Genomic DNA, 20,998 nt, shown 5'->3' with positions numbered 1-20,998 from the left:
ACTGGGTGCCGATGATTAGGCACGGCACAACCATCGGGGTGTGCCTGGGTGTGGAGCTGCTGCTGCTGTTGGTTGGACATGGTTGGACTTACTCTCGGTTTGATGATCTTCATGATCAGCTGTAGGGTCTTACATGCAAGAAGTGGAGGATCTGGCAGGTTGCACGTCGACAGTTTTTACTTTGTCATGGTCTTTCAAAGTCTTTAACAAAGGTCGTAGATAAGGGATGATGTTGCGCTGTTAGGACTGTATTTTGCTGTGTGGGACACAGACCTCCACTGAAGTGAACGGCAGTTGCGCCTTCCTACGTTGTGTACATGATGATTTGAATGGTATCATTGACCTTTTTGCGATATCTGTCATTCATATTACTTTGCAACTGTAAGGATACTGCATGTCAGCTGTATTGCTGTTGCGACTCTGGAGTAACCAGCGGGACTTCTGTGAAGAACAACTTTGACCCAAAAAAGTTAGCAATACGATTTTGTATTAGTCATTTCTGGGATGCATAGGGGTTCTTTGTCTGCTGTTGTCCAGGTTTTCTTTAGATGTTTGGATTAGTTCTAGAAAGAAGTAAAACTAGTACCTCTTGGGCTAATGGTAGCCATGCTGGTTTAGCTCCTACTCATCATTTACAAATTCTGCTTTTTTGTGATCTTTGTGTTACTATAAGATGACAATGTTTGGCAGTTGGATGTGGGCTGTGCGTTGAGTACTACTGCGCAGCATACAAGAGATGTTCCTCAAGTAGTAACCTGGCATGTAGCTGTTCTGTGAGAGAGCAGACTTACAACCCAGTTTGCAGCCAGTTTTAGGCCCAGTCACTTGGCAGGCATTTGCATGGATGAATGTGAATTGTTAGTGCTGCAGTTCAAAGCCTCTGAATCACTTCCTTTCTTTCTTAATCCATTCAAACTACTTTTGCTTATCATTGTAAAATATGGAAGAATTGTATCCACCAGAACAGGTAGGGGGAAGAAGGGTGGCTCTTCATTGCTTGCTGTGTGAGGTGTTTCGAATATGGCCTTCTCATGAGGCCGGTCATGGTGTAAAATTTTCATCTGCATGTTGGACATGTGTGCAAAGAGTATGTGCAGGGCTTTGGTTATCAATCGTCTGCATTTTGCATCTCTGCTGCAAAGTTCTCCATGACAGAGGTCAGAAGAAATGTCTAGAAAGCTGAAGAGTTTGTATGTCTAGTAGGTAGCAAGTGTGTAGATGGTAGCAGCTTCATTTAGAACATGGCTCAGCTTTGCTTTCCTGCTCTTTCCCATCCCAGAAAACCAACCGTATCAAAGGGACCTTTAGAAGGAAGCTCTTACAGCTCTGATGTCCCACACCAGTGAGCACGTGAGATGAAGTGCTTTATACTTTCAGAGCTGACACCTTTGTTCTTACTTGGATACGTCATTCCTTTTTGTCCTCCTGAACAAGTAAAACATTATGCAGATGGCAGGATGGCCATTAAAAAGTTTCAGGATTTTAGCTTGAAATAGTTTGGGGCTGTTTGTGTAAATAAATAATTTGGGGCTTATTGTGACATTCCAAAGGTATACTACGCTCCTGATTCCCCTTTGACTCCATTAGTAATAACTGAGTCCTTCAAGGATTCTTACTGAACTTCAGTAGATAAGACAATAATTACCTCTGCAATTTGGAGTGTTTAATATTGGCTGCAAAATTATTTTTGTTAGAGCAAATCATGATCTAGGAGCCATGATAAAGCACATTTAAAAGTACAGTGTGTATTACCTACACTAACTACTCATGTTTTGGTGGCATTCAAGAAACTTAAGTATAAAATTTTGGAAACAGATGTGCATATTTACCCTGTCAGTTCCTTCACTGACAGTCAAGTTATTTTAAAAGGCTTTTCAACCTTTTAAAGTCAATTAATTTATCTTTATATTGAAGCAAAATAAGATCACAGACAAAATAACCACAGCGTTTGGTTAACTAGGTACCTTTTTCTATTTAGAAATGGCTTCTAATAATCTGAAATACCTCCTTTCTTTTAGGACTGTGAAACAGGTACCGATTTATTCTAGAAGCAAAAGAATATCCACTGGGAATTCTGTGTTTACTGGTAGTCAGTTCTAGATTTGTGTATTAGAACCAAGAGACTTTACATCAAAAGAGTTACTTTCATTATATGATAGAAGGTTGGTGTTAGTTTTGAAGGGTTTTTTTTAAGTAATTTTTTTCCCCTTTAACAGTAAGGAACACTTTATATATTTTAGTGTAATTCTCAGCCTATATAAAATACTAGTTTGGCTTTGCTTGACTTCCATGTGCTTATGACTTCAAATTTTTCTGAGTGGGTGAAAGAGTCATGGAATATTCCTTTTTTTTTTTTTTTCTCATAAGAGGGAACCTGTTAAATATTAAAGAACTATGGTGCATATTCCTTAGAGATAACAAACTGAAAATAATGGACTGGCAAAGGAGTGTTCACAGTGGCCTTCAGTAATTTTCTTTTATACTCAAATACTCTGTTGGATGTGTTGATAGGAAATCCTCATTAATTTTGGTAACAAATATAAAGGGTAATGTATTTACTCTTAAATGCCAAGTTTGTGGATTCACATTAAAGTTGTTGTCTGCCATTTGAAGTAATATTTTGTATTTTCCATGCACAACTTAGTTCTCAAGTTATCTGAACCCAAATAGTTCTCTCACAAAAGCTCTGGCATTTAAAGTGTATGAGATGGCTTTAGAGGGGAGAAAAATTCAATATGAACAGTGTACCTAACTTTATTTTTCCTAGCACAGGGCATCCCATTGACTGCAATAAAATCCTCCTTTATTGATGAATATATGAATCAGTTATCAGTATCACAGAGATGCTCATGAAGCTGACTGATGCTTTTTTTAAATTTAATATTTTGGGGGTTTATATACAATGAACACAATTAGACATTCAGGAACGATGATGTTGACATCTAAAGTCTTATTTTAACATTGTGTCAGATTATATTACAACACCTTAGGTAAGTGATCTAAAGATTATAGCTAAATCTCTGGAGGGGATTGTCACATGCATGTAGTTCTGGATCACAATAATAAAATCAGTCTTTAAAACTCAGCAGTTTTTGCATTGAAGTGTTGCTCTTTGTGGAAAAGTGACATTTTAAAAAATGGCATCTTCTCACTGAAATGATACAATGCCCATGGATAGGAGGCTTGCTCACCATAGTGACAGGTTTCAATTAAATCTTAGTCTGTTTATGCAGCTGTGTAAGAATGAGCTACAGTTTATTTTAGCTCACGTAATCTACCAGAAAGATAATGTATTTCCAGATGAGTTGCAACATCTCCCATTTATACCTGCACTCAAGTACCAGCAAAGTCAAAACTTGAAGATAATAATGGCACTGTTTGGCCTGCCGAATCCTTATTACATGTGGAGACATGCAAATGGGAGAGAACATGACTGAACTTTTGGATGCTAGTTTTGGTTTGCAGATGCAGTTAAGAGAATCTTTGTTTTACAAAGTGAGGAAATGCATTTTTGAGCATCGTGGCTTTCCATCTTGCATCTCTTTCAATGAAGTCACTTTTTAGAAAAGACTTACTTAAACCTGCTTATTGAACTGGAAAGCAGAAATTATTTTTAAAGTATTTCATACATGTATCTTCTAAGACAGAGGTCACTTGCAAGAAGTCTAAGTAAACGTTTCCTATTTCTTAACTTAAATCAACCTCTATTGATATAACAGTTCCATGGTGAAGGAACAAAACTGATTTCACAAGCAGAAAATAGTGACTGGAAGGAGGATCTGGGGAATATAGAACAGAATTAAGCACCTACTCCTGTAGCATGGCAAGGCATGGATGTAATGCTGATTTCAGTAGTACTGGGCTTGTGCCCACCAGCTAAGCAGCTGGTCATCTGTAAGTAACATCTTCTTTATTTGGATTTTTTAGTGGAAAAGCTTTACTAACAGCTGTTTTGAAGAATCAACTATTTATCTATAAATTGTCATTGATCTATTATCAAGATCAGTATTTAGAAGACACCTTATTTTGAGGACAGTTGACCTGTAAGCATATTACCCTTAGTCAGTAGAATCTAGAAGTCTGGTTGCTTGATGAAAGTTTTCAGGACTCTATTCTAAATGAGGTGTGATTTGCCACACAGACAATATTCTTCAATCCTAAACTGGGCAATCATCTGGACAATAGATTAAACTGAGATATAGACCGATATCAAAGAGTTAACCCCAGGTCCCTTCTGCCCAGGTCTTTCTAGATTAGAGATACTGAGTGAGTTTCAAAAGTGTAACTGGATAACTCTGGCAATATTCATTATCTTGCTAAGAAATTCCAGTGTCCAGCCGCCTATGGAGCATTACAATGCACATAATGACTGTCTTGTTTACCTACAACGTCACTCTGTTACCACGATTCCAACTTCCTCATTACATTGTAAACTCTTTGGCATTTGGGGGGATACTGAAAACCCATTGATTCTTATGGATGTAACAGTTTTGTTACAATCTTGATTGTTTTATCTGGATCGAGTGTAGTTTTACCTCAAGGTACATGTCATAAGCATAGTCCTGCTTGGAAGGGCTACTAAAAATATACTCTGTATCACACTTGAAGGCCTAAGCATTTGCGGTGAAGACTTTTCCACCACCAAAGACACTGAACTGAACATGCTTCCCTTTATTGTTCCAGGTTTAGTGTTCATGCCTATCCAAAGATTAAAATGACCTAAGTTTTTGTAACGCTTTCTGAATGACAAATACAGTGCTCTACTTTGGGCTGGTCTTTGATTCAAAATGAAAACCCAGCAATAAAGTCATTGTTTAGTAATTGTTTCTGAAAGCTAAAATATTTGGAGAGAGACAGTTCAGATAATGGCAAAATTTAAATGTGGTCTAATATTGAAAGAAATTGGCTAATTATTTTTTTTAAATCAATGGAGTAATTGTGATGGCCAGCTATGTTGTAAATAGCATTTCTTTGTCCATTCATTTGACTTTTAGCAGTATTACAGTTTCTTGGCTCTGTACATTTACATCAGTGCAATTCCTTTTTGTTGTTCCTCCTTTCCCATATATTTTTTCAGACAATTTCTGCAGAACATTTTATGACACTGGCAAAAAAAAAAGTATTAATTAAATAGTTAACTGTTCCTTGAGTTTAAACTATTAGAATATAATACATTAAACAATTTAAAGTGACATATTTGCAATGTAGGGGCAATTAGTAGTGAGGTATGTGAATGCTGGCTTGCTTTACAGTCATGCGAGTAAGAATATTCCATTTTTGACAAAAGGCAAATCATCCTTTTGGCGTGTTGAATAACAATGTCACACTCATTGTTATTATCAAAACTTTAGGCTGGTAATATTGCAAAGCTGAAGGGAAATACACTTCAATTGGTTTTCTTCTATTACATAGAGAAAATGTAGATTCCAATACTATTTCAATACTATCTCATTATGAGTCATAATATAAAATATTGTTGCAAATCTATTGGGTCTCTCAAAACTTTCACAATGTTTTGGATTTCACAATGTGTAGGAAAAAATTATTCTTGTTGCGGCTTACTAAAGAAGGTGAAATAGGTTGACTCCTGCAAAATTATACCAGTAGCATCATGATCAGTAATCTACAACAAAACATTAAACCAAAAACAACGTGAACACATCTGTCAGAAAGACACTTTTCTTTGAAAATACCGGTTGCCCCACTTGGGCTGTGCTAGATTTCTCACAGACCAGCCAAAAAACTCACAGCCCATTCCTTCAGAGGGGCAAAACAGGAACAATGAGGATACTTTCTTCCATAAGGCGCTTCATTTATTTAGATTTTGTGGGGTTTATGTGATATCATCTTACAATAATGTAATCATTAACATGTGCTCTGCACCCAGTGGATTAAGAAGGGATACAAGGGACTACACACCATGAAGTCTGAGTTCCATTGGATGCAAATCAGTAGCACCTATAAAAAGACACAGAATTAGAAGATATCTGTGAAAATGTCTTGGTTTTGAGAAGGGTTAACATGAATTTTCAGAGGAAAGGCACATCTCACAGAACTGTTAGTCACTATCTGGATAAGAATGGCTCTGCCTGGTGTAAATGGATTTTCAAAAAACCTTCATGTATGATCCCACAGGAGCAGCTGCTAATGAAACAAAGCAGTGGTCCAGAAGGTCGGGTCATCTCTTAGACTGCCTGGTTCACAGCAAGGAAGCAATGAAGGGTGGCTATGATAGAATTTCCAAACATCAGTACTGGGACCTGTGTTGTCATCAATTATTGGAAAATAATCACATTTATTGCTGCTAAGTTATAGATGATTATTAGCATTGTCAAGAGAAAGGTTGACAGTGAAGACCTGGATGACAGCAGCTGAAATTCAGTGTTTATAAATGCAAGCTAATGATCAAAGGAAAAAGAATCCTGATTATGCATGCATAACAATGAGCCCTGAAGAAGCCATTACTATTCAGGAGAGATCTTGGAATCTTTATGGAAAGTTTTTGGGTGTGTCCACATTAGTATTTTATTTTGGATCAGTTGTGTGCTTTTGAAGTGAATCTCCCTGTGATCCCCATTTACCGCAGCTCTGTTGGCATCACAGAACTGTCTTGGACACCAGTGACCACACTCCCTTCAGATGAAACTAGACAAGAAGATGTGTTGCAGCTCCTAAAGGGTGTCTGGTCCATGGGACCAGATTACTGCTTATCAGAGGTAAACCTCAGGCAAACAGAATTTTTTATGTTATTAAAAAAGCAATTGAGAATGAAACAGAAGATGATGATCATCATCATGTTGCTGGGGAATACTGTTGTGCTTCCACATCTGCAGTACTGCACCTATTTCAAGAAGAACACCGAGGTAGAAGTAATGCAGAGAAGGGCCAACAGGGTGTTGCACAGTATGGAATGGCTGTCAGTGAAGAGACACCTCATAATAATTTTCTGGCTGGCAGAAGAACTGATCAAGGAAGATATGAATGGTATGGAAAAGACAAATGGGGGATGATTAGTTAATTCTGTGCTGAATGCTATTTCTCATTGCGCAAGAAAAGGCATGCTGCAAATGAAATGACTAGGCAAATGAAGTACTTCTTCACAGTATTTAAATCTTGGAACTCACTGCCATGGGATGTTGTGGAAGTCAGAACTGTAAATGGTTTCAAAGAATGGTAAAACAGCTTCTTGAAGGACAGATCTCTTTATACCTTTCTGCACAGAAAAAAATCTTTAAACTGTTAATCACCAGAACCTAGGGGTATAGAGCAAGGGCAGCCCTTACTCTACAGATGCTGTTTACTAAGCACCCAGTACTAATTTCTACTAGAATATACAACATAGTGAGCTAAATGGACCTTTAGTCTGACCTCGTATGGCAGTTCTTAGTTTTGTACTTACTACAGTCATTAAACAAACATAGGTATTGACTAAGATGTTGATATGGTCTGCAGGGATCACAAACATACTTGCCTTACAAGTTGTATTCTGGTATTCTAATTCCTAATCACTGTCAATTAGTATCCTTGCAAAGTAAAGGACAAATCAGAATAGTGGGTTCAGATTCCAACACACAAAAAGTCAGTTTCTGTTTCAGAGACCTCACAATCTAGACTTCTAACAAGATGCAACAGGTGGTAGAAGCAAACAAAAAAGCAGAAGAAGGAAGAAGGTGATGAAGTAACGTTGGATCAAACATGCATAATAAAAACGAAATTTTGGCTCATTGCTGTAGCCCTGGCTAGTAACTGGGGTAAAAGGGATGAAGGTAAACTAGAAAACATTTGAGTAAATATATGGAATGAGGCAAATGATTAAGTCAGTAATACTAGAAAGTTATATTAATGTAATAAAATGTTTCTAATGAACAAACCCAGCTTTCTCCTACTTCTATGAGAAAAGCATTTCAGCATCTAAAAGGCTTTATCCACAGCCTTTCTATATTTACATTTTTTTATGGTCTTCATAGGCTTCCTTAACGCTGTACAGGGTTGTTAATACACATTTATCAATCTTGAAAGGCCTTTCCTGAATATACATTAAAAAGCCACTAACTTTTAACAAACGCATCAAGTTGCCATCATGTTGGGGTTTTTTTCCAGAAATCATGTTTACTAAACAGTCTAATTTCTAACTAACCAGCTCAACTTGTCAATTTCTTTCACACATACAAAATTTACTTTTTTTTACATCACCTTGCAGTCACTGCAATGAGTAGTGCTATTGTAAACTGTTCTCAGATGTCAGGCGAACTACAAAGGAGAGGGCTTTGCTAACATATCTTATTAGTCGTAGTAATATAAGAGATACTACAGAACAGGTTTTTTTAAAAAAGACTTTTTTAAAAGTTTTTTTGAAAGACAAACACTTGTTTGTCTATGCTAATGGATGTTCCTTTAAATGTTATGCAGTTGAAATTTGCTCTAATAGTATTTTTGAAACCACTAAATCATTTCCCTTTTTGGAGAAGGGACTGTTTTGCAAAATATAAAAGCACATTATCACATTAATACACCTGATGAGTTTGTCTTTCATAAATCTTTTTGTGATAGGTTTCAGGTGTTTTAGCACAGGAAATCTGACAGGAAAGGTGCAGGGGAATTGCTGCTAAGTATGGTTCACGTGGAAAGAAAATGCACGGTAGTGCTTGCTAGGCTCCTAAATGGAGCCTGAGACTTAGACTGCAGAGATGTTGATCACAAAGTTTTCTGGTGATTAATGTAAGGGAGGAATAGTGGACTCCAGTGCAAATGTGAGCGCATGAATTTAGGATGACAGAGCATGAGAAGACCTTCGTGGATGAGAATTGATTGAACTTACCTCTACCTAAGCAGAGGAAGTTGCAACCTTTTAGGTTTAGCAATGGTACAATGTAACGGTATAGCTTCAAATTAAATCAGAGTGTGATTAAGTATCAAAATCCATACAAGGAGGATGATGGAAACTTTCTGGATCTCAAATTATGCACTAGGAATTATAGGGAAAACTGCATTTATGTACTAAAATGCCTTCACGTGACTCAAGGGGAAATAGCCCAGAAGTTCTTGAAGGGGTAAAGAGTGGCTGATGATGAGCAATTAAAACTTGGTGATTCGACTGCAGTAACTGGAAGCAAGACTGTAATAGGGTCTGGGTGCACAAACTCAAGCTTGTCACAATCCAAAAATATGAAAAGTTGAAAAGCAGCTTCCACTCCTGTGTAATTAAACATTGCCACTGGTTCATCATTTTCATCTGTGCTGAAAAGTCAGAACTGATGTACTGTAACAGTCAAAAAAGGAGATGGTAAGAAGTGATGAGGCATCAGACAACAGATTAAAGGGGGAGTGCCAAGGTGGCCTTGTCATCTCTCCCTGCTGACTGAGGCCTATGCAAGGAGTATGTTGTACAGCATTTATTAAGTGGATCAAGATAACAAAAATTCCAAGCTCCAAGGAAGACACGCTTCTCTTTTTTTTTTTCTTTTTTTTTTCATTGTACTTGTCACAAGCTTAGGATTATTATATTCATCCATCTCTCATTATACTGATAGAACACTGAAGAACAGCTCATGGCTCAGCACATGGACTGCCTGATGTAGCTCATAATCTCGTATGAACTGTTCTTGCTGCCTCAGAAAGTTTCAAGGACTAGCTAAAAGAATTGGTGGAAGACTGCTGCTTCTTCCAATTGAATAGCGTGTCCCCTAGCTTGGTCATGAGCGCCACAAAAGATGCTGCATCTTTTTCCTGGATTGTTTGACCATCCTACACATTGGCTTTCTGACATGACATTACTTACAGTATTTCTAGTGAGTGCCGGTGATACCACATTTCTCGCCCTTAGAAGTCGTATCAAGTATTGCAGTGTGTGCATGGTTACCGCTTATTGACAAGCTACAGTGGGCAGTGATTTGAATTGTTCTGCAGCTGTGCTGCTGTTATTTTTTGTGCTTCATCCGCTTATATCAAATACCACTGACAACCTGCCCTGTTCAGAAGAGAAAGGCAAGTCTCCTTTTAATGTGAACTGGACCTTCTATTTGTACCATGACAGATGCAGTTTTCCTCTGCAGCTATTAACTGCTGCTCTTGTAGCCTATTTAGTATAAAGGGGAAAAAAAGTCTTGCTTACTGGTCAATTAAGATGTGTAAACTACTCTTTTATTTAGGAGATGTAATCTGCATTACTGTTACATCTTAGAGTATCTGCCCTTTGATTTTCTATGGTCTGTTTCAAGATATGTGTCCAAAGTATAGTTGACAAACCAAGGACAGCATTCTATAATGCTGCTTAACCTGCAAGCCACAAGGCAGAATTCCTTAGGTAACTGAAATAATTTCTGTCTTAACATAATGCTTTCTGTAAAATTTTTAGATTCCTTTATTAATTCTAGGGTTTTGTGCAGCTCAGAACAGCTCTAGCAGAACTGTCCCTAAACATCTTTCTTTCTTTGTGTCCAGCTGCTATTGCTCCTATTACCACCAAAAGGCAGCCATTCTAAGATCACAAGCATCTCCAGTAATCAAAAGTTGCAGTCCAGTGGCAGTTGGTCTTTCAAAGTGCAGGGTTACATGCCGAGGATGTTGTTTAAAACTGAGAATCACAAAGGTATGTTTTGGATGTGTATTTTAATGCATACACTTTTACAGGCATCGAAGGGATATCTGGGGATTGCCTACAGATATTTAGTATTTGATATATCACTTATTCAAGATTTGGAAAGTACTTGAGTAGTAAGCCTCAGGGTTAGCAGAGGAACTGCGTGATAAGCCTTAGATCTCACAGAAGAACTGATAGAAAGACCTACCTTTTCATTCCCCCTCTGATTATACAGCAGTGTAATAGGGCTTTGCAGCGACAAACGCAGTGTAACTGGGGGAGACAGAGGCTAAACCAAGGATGGTTTACAGTCACTTCTCTGGGTGTGGTGTTTTTTTCTTTTTAAGTGACTAGTCTTCAGCTCCATTTCTGAGAAGGTTACTTGAACCTCTGACTCAAACAGAGACATCTCTGAATGGGGTAAACCAGTAGCACTTCTGGGACAGAAACTGCAGACTGTTAGGAGCATGTTCCCCTTTGCAAACATGGTGGCAGCTGCTTTCGATCTGTGGTTTCTTGCTGCTATTGTGTGAGGGAATCACACTCTCTGAGTTTCAAGAGCCACAACAGAGAGTAAGTAAAGCTGTGGCTCATTTAGGACTGGGTGTTATTTTAATGAGCTTAATAAATCCTATATAGGACTGAGAGTTTCTTTAGAGTTGCCAGTCCTGCAAAGTGGCGCTCTCAGGCTGACCTTGAAGTCATATACACTATAGAGCTCTCAAAAGCTGCACCAGTTCTATGCTGCACCAATTTCAGTAACATCAGCATCCCTAGTGCAAGTAGCTCACCCGCTTTAGCAGCCTTTTTCGGCATCAAGTTGATCTGACTTCTCTGAACAGAGTTTAAATGACATGGTGCTGCAAATGGCTCCCACTGCCCTGGGTCACCATGTTTGCAGCTGTGCACAGAAGTCTGGGAGGTCCATACTCATATAGAAAAAAACGGATTTGCTTGGTGAAATAAGAACTCACGGAAGCTAAGGAGTTGGCATTTTTGTCAACCAGACTCATCACATGATTAAAGCTGAAACATTCATGAATGTTAATATTGTTCTTGTAAACCACGAATGGCAAAGATTCGTTTCATGTGCAGAAGGGACACTGACCTTCAAAGGACAAAATTCATTGCAGCACCATTTATCTCATTTCTAGCAAAGCAGGGTGGAAGGAGATCTCCCAAGTTATTAATTCTACAGTCGTGGCTATCAACTCCTCATCAGCCACGTCATATAATCACTGTCATCAAAAGAAATGGATGTCTGTAACGGATTCAGTCTGACAATAAGCAGTGTTCTCACCCTGTCCTCCTAAAGTTAAAGGTTGCTTCTGGAAACTGTTTCTAACACCTATGTCCCATAGTGGTTAGGACTGAAAATGCACTGGAGGAAAGACTCAGTCAGCCAGCAAACTCTCAGGCCTTCTCTGCAGAAAAAACATTCACCATAGAAACCTAAAAATTACTCAGAGCAATGAACTGGCATAATTTTAAAAATACTATCACACCTATTTTCTGGCTACAGTGCAGTTTTATTAATGGGCATATATTGTAAATTATATATTCTTGGACAGTCTATTTTGGAATCCTTAAACTGTAAAAATACTTCTATAAAATTATTCCAGTGTGCTTAAGTTCCGAAAGCTGATAAATATGGTAGATATACCAAGAAAATTAAAAGCCCTAGGGCTAAATATTTTTATAAAAGTCATTTTAAAAACAGAACTTCAACTAACCAAGTTGACCTTGCTCGTTACAGTCCTGGAGGTTTGGTTGCGCATAGCTATGATATAGCACTGCTTAAATAATGTATCAGAATCTACCAGTGGTGTAATGCTTTGTGACTTCTGTTAAGACAAAATCTATAGCTTTTGACTCAGATGGTTAGGGTAATGTCTGATGTGCTAGGTTCTGCTTTCACTTGCAGGAACACAGTTTAGGTATATTAAAAATATTAATGCTATCCTACTATTCGGTAAAACTATCTTTCCCTTCCTTTTTTATGAAGCCTTTTGAAAAGGTTTTCAGATATTTAAAACCGAAGGATACCTGAGGGTCTGGCCCTTAAGTGAAAATATTCACAACTTGCCGGAATGCTCATAGTGCAGAAGGCTGTGGCTCTTTCAGGAAAATGAAGGCATCCTAGAACATGACAGGGTTGCTGTACCTTTCCTTATGATAGATCTATGCTGCTCATTTTTGTGTGTGTGTAGCTCAAGAAAGTAGTAAATCTCCCATGCGACATACAGATAAGGCAGTCACTTTACCAGCAGGGACACAGAATGTAAGCAATATGTACAGTGATTTCAAGATCATTCCTAATCCCAAACTGCTTGTTCCACTCGAAGGCGCTAAGGCACTTCTGTGTGCTCAGCCCTGCTCCATGCTCTTCCCATCCCACCCCCTCGTGCTGCTAGTGGAATTTGCGGGATGTTGCTGGCTTTGTCTTTGGAAAGTCCTTTGGCAGCCCTGCAGCCCCACCGCCCATCTCCGGCTCTCTGGTACCCGGCTGCCTGGAGAGTAAGACAGGTTGTCCACAGCTGAGTCCACGGAAAGCTTTGCTTCAAAATTAACCACAATATGTACAACTTTCATGTAGGCTACAAAAGTATTACAAGGACAGGGAAGCGTAGCTTATGTACTTAAATCAGTGAATGAAAATCTCACTCCTACTCAGCTGCCTTGGACCACTGAGCTCATGTACCACTAATGCAAACTGCTGACTGAATTTACCCCACGGAGTTCCCTGATCTCTGAAATGCAGAACTGCGTTATTTTAGTAGGAATTGATTCACTAGTCATGAATTTCATTTGAGAAAATCATGTAATTTTGGGTTCACTGTCTGCTCTAAAGTGACAGCAGTTCTTTTACATACCCCAACGGTCTCAACAAATTATTTAGTAAGTTTGAGGTTGAGAAGAAAATACTGTTACTTCTTCATTTCCCACAAGGCAGTTTATGCTGAATCACTTGTGCCTAGTGAATGGTTTCTCAGGTCAGCAAAGTTAACTCCTTTCTTGGTTTTGGGCACATGCATCCAAAAGATACCGATCCTTTGGACAGAAAGACTTGAATGTACTTTATTATGGTAAAAACATATACAAACCAGTAAACTCAAAGTATTTAAACTCTTCCTTTACATTTGGTTAGCGCTTTATATGTCTGCTTTCAGAACATTCCTGAATGTTCTGTTTTAATTTGCTTTATTAGTATTTTTGAATTCATAGCATGTGGTTTAAAAAAATGCAAACGCTGAAAAATTAATTTTTTTAAAGGTAGAATATTATTTTTTTACAGCATGTGTAACTTCCATATATGACTTCTTTTTAAAGTTTTGTACTTGTATAGTATTATTACTCTAAATAAATTCAAATAAATACTTAGCACTTGACTTTTTCACAAACAATAGAGGATGTTGTTGTCCTGTTTCAGAAAGGGCACAGATTTATGCGGATGTAAAGCAGTTTGTAGACAGATGTGGGTAATTATATAGTTGTATGCAGTGATCCAGTATAGCACAAGGAAAGACTGTTCTTTTTGTCCATATGACTGAACACAGGGGTACAGATTTAAGACAATAAGTAGTAAACTTTTTGCATAGCAGGAATAAAACTGAGGCACAGAACTGAACACTGCACAACTTCCTTACATCTAGTTTTTCGTTCTGCTCTAGTCAAAATTGTGCCACCTTTAAGAGATGCATTATTTTTCTAAGCAATAAACCAAAGAAAATAAGTGACTTATATTCATCTGGTGAATGCGGTTGTTATAGTTCTGCACTTCATAAAAATGTTCTCCCTGAAAATGATATGAAAAAACGTGAATTCAAACTTTAAACACAAGTGATGAACCCTAACACTTAGGATGAAGTTTTAGAATATGGCTTCTGTAGCAGCTACAAATTTTAGACAGAGCCATCACATTAGCACCCAAATTTTACAAAACTTAAATATGGAGACCATCTGTTCAGTTAGCTGCAATCTACTTAGCTAATTTCATTTTCCAAACCTTAAATCCTGCAAACAGATATAAAAGGCACCAGTGGCTGGAAGTTTACCCTTCATAAAGTAGAAACGAGATGCACTTTTTAACATTAAGGTTATAGCACAGGGCTATTTATAGCACTGAGAAAGACTCACTAACAGCAATGGTGCACTTTCTGTGAATCACTTCAAATTAAGATGCGATGATCTTCTAATAGGTGTGGTTTAACTAAATCGGAATTTGGGGCCTGGTGTGGAACTGCTGAATGAGAAACATGCCTGTGTAACCCAAGACATGCTAGATGGATATAATTGTCCATTCTGGCCTTCCAATCTGCGAATCTGAGCCTGTAAGTAATGTCATGAAAGACAAACAAGCCTGGGCCATGATACTGGAAAGGAACATAGGTTCCTCATAAATGGAAGTGGCGCTGGTACTTCTTCGGGTGCCATAGTAATAAAACTTACTCTAGATCTGTATTCTAGTTTTATTCTAATTTTTTTTCAAAATGTTATCAAGACACTAAAAAGTTTTAGAGCCACAGAACAATTATTTGTCAAATGGGTGACACTGAAAGAAATTTTGTCGTATCCTATGTCATTCACCCTAGAAGGTCACTTTTAGTTTAATAGTTTTGTATTTTTCATTTTTAGACTATACTATGCAATAAACACCTAAAATGCTAGAAAGCTCAAGCTCAAACATGCAGTCTCTTTCACCATTATTATTAGAACATCTGATGAACAGGATCTTACTAGCTTTTTATTTTAAACAGTGGTTAAAAATCTATAGTTTTGAGAAAGGCATGGTGATGAACTGCTCGAGAATGAGTTCTAGTGTGTGAGTGCATATCACTCATGTAGTAGTACTTTTCAGTACTTTTTACTGTTACAAATAAATTATTTCAGACTCTAATTCTTTAGAATTATAAATTTTCTCGCTGTACATGCAGTGTATTTAGATTATCATTGGATGCCATTCATTGAACAATGCCCACAGTTACTTACCTAACTAGATCTCATGTTCCTGACTTATGGGTCCTGTAACTAGACAGGCATTAGACAGGGGAAAGAACCTAGATCCTAAAATACTAACTCTAGGGTAGAAGAAAGCCTAAAAAATGTCTTTGCTCTCTAAATGTCTACCATAAAAAACCTGAAGCCAAATAGCTTTTTATGTTGAAGAAAAAATGCAATTATGTTCCTTACGCAATGCTGAAGTAGCTTATTTATTAACTTGGACAGGGCTCTCCATTGCTAATATCTATAGTATTATGAAGTGTTTAAAAAATAAGAAAGTACATCATCAAACAACTGAAAGTGGAAAATTTCAGACGTTTTCATTATCTTGAATAAAACGTACTTGATATATGGCCATCAGAGGAATTTACTAAACACCTCAGAGTGCTCATCTGAGTAAGGAGAATTTCCAACAACAAGTAGGAGATGTACAGGTGGTTCATGTACTTTGTTCTCCCTTACTGTCATCTTCAGAAGACTCTTGCCATTTAGAGAGAAACTGAAGAACGATCCATTCATTTTCCCCCAGTGGCTGTCATCTAACTAGCATATATCCTTGCATGTGTTGTAAAATACTTGATTTCCTTTAGAAGTAATTCACAGGTGTGAACTCGCCTCTTAAAATCTGCACTGTTTGAAATTGCGTGCATTAAAGGAATCAACAAGGCGCAAATTGTAAAGATACTGTAGCATACAGTACTGCATGTGTTGTATTTGCCCTGTACTGCACAGTGCCTATTCTGAATACTGCATGTGGCGTTCAGCAGCGAAGGGCAAGGTCTTTCCCAGAATGACGTTGAATTTCTCTACTGCAAAACTAACATATTTGTCTTTCGGGTGCACTAAGCAGTCATTAGCCCTTACCTGACACACACTCTATACTAGATTTTGGTATTAACATATTCTGACCATTTAATTGTAAGAACAAGTAAAACATTATGGCACACTACATATTAAAGGAAAGCGCTCACTGCTCCAAACTCTACCTGTTACACTGTTAAATAATAGTAATGATCATTAGTATCCATTTAGTAGGATAGATTTGCATGGTGCTTTGTAACTATGAAAATAACATTTCAGAGTAGTAATTGGAGAAGTACATACTCTCTAGGGAAATTCTCTGATTATTTAAAGGCAAATTGTCAGGTTTTTTAAATCCTTCTTCCATGACCGCCTGAAGTTTCTTGGTTTTTTAGAATTAAAGTAAAACCTTTAACCATGTGAATATCTTCTTGAAACCTTCAAAGCATCAAAACATAAAATAGTTCCTTATTATTATTATCTAGAAGGCAAGTTCAGTTGCATTCTAGATACCCTATTAATCCCTAAAAAGTTAATATCCCTAAAAATAGTCCAAAAGGATGAGGTTTACGTTCCTTCATTAGGCTACAGCTGGCAAGCACAATAAAAGTAATATTTATGTGTATTTCTGTTGAAGTAGTAAGACTATAACACTCCTCCATCATGCGTATTACTATTTATTTCTAGGTTATTTTTTTCTATGTATGCCTTTGTACACAGCTGCTCTTTGGGGAAAAAGAAAGGTGGAAGTGTGATCAGGAAATGATTATGTAATTCCAGAGCCACCTAATCCAGGTGGATACTTTTTCCCAGCACAAGGAAATGTGTATTCCGCTTAGGAGTCTCTTAACCCTCCCTAGCATGCTAGGAACCTCTCGGTCTTGTCGGGACATTATACTGCAGAATCTGCTACAGAACTGCTAAATACAAGCAGCAGCTAGCGCAAATACTAAATGCAGATATACAGCACAAGTTAGTCTTGCAGTTTTTTCCTATTTTTATATTGCTCACTTGGCTTCAAAACACATTTGCTTCATCAAAATTTTCATTTTGGAGACTGCTGTACATAAAAATTATTTCAATGCACCTTTCCCATTTTCAACACCAGGTCTGAAATCACTTTACAGACAGGGTGTTCTTTTCAGATAAGGCACATAAAAATGAAGAGAACAGCTGAGGTGGTGAGGACTAGAAACAGAAACTCAGACTTTGAAGCCCCATCTAAGCATCCTGTCCTGTGGACCATTCTGTTACTCTTTTAGCACAAACCTCCAGGATAGGTACAAGAACTACAAGTACATTTTTATTAGCATGTTTCCTCTTATCTTTGTGGTAAATGTATGCTGAGTTAGCCCTCTTATCCCTGTCTTTAATTCCTTCATATTGGATGAAGAACAACTCTATAGCTGCTATCATGGAGCATACACCCACTGGTTCGTACCAGTTCATATAATGGTTCATACCCCAACTTGGCACATTCCTTGCTCTGCTTATACCATAAATACTGAACGTTCATAGAAGCACTGAAAATACGCTGAATAATCACTTCACAATGTATCTCATATCAAAAAACGTCCATTTGATGACTAAGACAATCTTTTTAACCTTGTGATTGGCTGACCTTGGTCATCCAACCCCTCTCTCCCTTGTACATCTCAGAGAGTAGATTGCTCTTGCCCTATGACCTGAAAGTCAAGAAAACCTGACGGTATCGGGTCAAGGAAAGAAGGAAATTCAGTACTGCTTGTGGGAAGCTCCCTTCCAGCTGCCTGGCAAATCTAAGCTCAGCTTAATTCAGTCAGTTCATACACCCACTTCCACAGATTGCATAGAGCTCAGTTTTCCAAATGGAGCTGCTTTTGCAAGTGGGAAAGAATTAATAAAGATTTTTTAGTAAATATTTTAGGCACAAGTTATGCATCGTAGAATCATAGAATAATGGTGGTTGGAAGGGACTTTTGGAGATCACCTGATCCAACCCCTGGCTTAAAGCAGCACCAACTTAATTAGGTTAGTCAGGGTTTTCTTAAGTAAGGTTCTGAGTGTCTCCAAGGGTAGATATTCCACAGCCTCTCTGGACACTTGTTCCAGCATTTGACTACATGTATAGTTTGTGCTAGGGATGATAGTGAGGACATCAGAAGATTATTATGGATTCCTTAGAACCAGAAGAGTAATTAGGTGAGAGATTGATAAAGGTCTCTATCAACTTATTAGCTATTTGTTAAAACTCCTGTTTGTAATTTCACAAACCATTTGCCAGTGGGATCTTAGTATTAAATGTGACTCAGAGGTTTCTTATCGTAAAGTGTGAATTTAAGGTTCCATTCGTAAAGTATCTGGAAAGCAGCATGGGTGCTGGAGCACCAATGTGTGTTGGTCTCTGCACTAACCCTCAATTAATAACAAGCAGACAGCTGCAGCCTTCCACAGCTTCAGTTTGTGACTGGCATAGTGCCATGGAAGGTACACTACCCTAGGCCCAGTAAGACAAATGTGGGGAATAAATCTCAGAAATCCTACATTTATTAAAATATAGTGCCTCATCCTACAGAGGCACATGGATCAAAGCCCTCTGCCACATCACTGCTGTAAATGCATCCAGGAGCAGCTGAGGTATTAACACAACCGCCAAGTTAGGAATCTGACTAACAAATACATGGAAAATTTCCTCAGTAATATATTCACTACTTACATATTCAATACTGCTTCGAGTACAGACATTTCTAAATGGTTCCTCAGCTTCATCAGAGTTCCAGTCTCGGTCTGATGCTTGATGCATCTGCATCACCTATCCAACAGAAAGAGAAGATAGCCATCAGCATGGAGATGCGGCACATGCTTCCACGGTAACCCTTGGAGTGATCTGGCAGGCATTTTTAGCAGGATGGCAAGATCTGTACCTGTCCACCAGAGAAACCCCAGTGCGTTCCTTGGGACCCCCATGAAAGGAGTAATGGATTCCAGTCGATAGCAACCCCGACAACTGGAAGTACCGCCAACACTTGGCTGAAAGCCTATCATCAGGAATAAGAGTGATCTAAAAGAACTATGGATTCAACATTTAACACTTCCTTAGCTTGTGTGCATTACCAAGCTGAAACAGGACTTACTGAGGTCAAGGAATGGTGACCATCTGTTGCCAAAGTCAGCTTTTTCAAGAGGACTTAGAGCCTGAGGACAGCAGAAGGGCAACCTGTGGTTGTCCCCTCCGCAGCATGCTGTTCTGCTAGCAGCTCCCAGGGGACTCTGCCATTGCCAGAGGAGTTTCATGGTAGCGTGCGGCTGGAGCCTGCCAGCAGTGTGGTGTAGTCAGTCTGACTCACTGCAGCCATTTATACAAGCACAAATGTGTTAGTGCCTTTCATCCACACTGTAAGCAAACATCCTCCTCACACACAGTCCATCTAATTGCTGCAAAACACAGTCTTATGTTAAATCAATGAATATGCTTTTATGCCTTTGCATCTACGGTTTAGAGCACTGTCCCCACTTTTTAAATGCAGATTTCTAACTGGCTGCAGCTCTCAGATACCTGATTTGAAATGCATCCGCCTAATGAAGGCTTACAGCTTGCTTAACTGCCTTTACTACTGTCTTTAAGAGAGTTTGTTCCTTCCAGGCACCAGTAGTAAATCGGTTTTATACTGGACAGAATTGGGATCTCAAACACAAATCTGCAGCGGAAACCAATGCAGTAACTGAGGCCAGAATCTGGGCTACTGACCCTGCTCATCTGAATGCTATTTTTGAGGGGATAATGATGTATTATTCTTCCTTTTGGACAATTATTCCTTCACAGATAATTTTTGAAATTTCATGTGCCATTTTTCTGTGATGTTGCACTGGTATCCTGGATACTTCCTTATAAAATTCTGTGCTCCTATCATGCCATTATAGTTGCCTAAAGCATGTTTCTTTATTCTTTTTTCTGCTCTACCTTTCTTTTTGGCTCATTCCCATATTCTGCCATCACATTAGCTTCATTTGTGTAACCAAGAAAATGAAGAATTCTACTGAATTCTAAAAGAAACCTTTGTGTTTCATGACTTCTCTTATTATCCCACTACTTTACAAACTGCTACTTCAGCTTTTCACTTAAAGGATCACCCCTCAACCTTCTATATTGTAAAAAGTTACCTATTTTTAGCCCTTTCCTTCTAAAACCTATCCCTGCATGGTATTATTCACAAATTTGACTGTTACTACCTTTGCTATATGGATGCTCCAAACCAATTGCCTCCTATTCTAGTTTGGATAGAAAGCATGAAATGGATATAGGATTTATCCTTCTGACATTTCCTTATCCCTGTCCAGGCATTAATGTAACACAGCGAGTTCTTCATTTTCTTCTCCCTCCTCTCAGTGGTGCGGGAGAGATTACCATCCCTCTTCACGTTCGGGCGTGTAAGCTGGGAATTCTTTCTGACTTGCTGCTCTGTCAAATGTGTATTGATCATTTCAAAAATACTTGCATCTCCCTGTGTTACAGTAGCTAGAAAACATGTAACTTTCACCGGAGATTCTTCACATACCATACCCAAAAACTGCTATTCCACATCCCTTATCTTGGAGTAACTACCTAATACATGCTGTAATTGTCCATTTGTCCTGTTT

At 38.3% G+C, this 20,998-nt stretch overlaps 1 protein-coding gene across 3 annotated transcripts in view; it reads left to right on the top strand.

Moving 5' to 3' along the window:
* CDYL2 (chromodomain Y like 2) overlaps positions 1–20,998 on the top strand; it is a 65,916-nt gene that overhangs the window by 6,358 nt on the left and 38,560 nt on the right. The window lies entirely within an intron of this gene.

This window comes from Falco punctatus (genome assembly GCF_963210335.1).
Source record: "Falco punctatus genome assembly, chromosome: 14".
NCBI classification, from domain to species: Eukaryota; Metazoa; Chordata; class Aves; order Falconiformes; family Falconidae; genus Falco; species Falco punctatus.
This window is presented reverse-complemented; position numbering and strand designations above follow the sequence as displayed.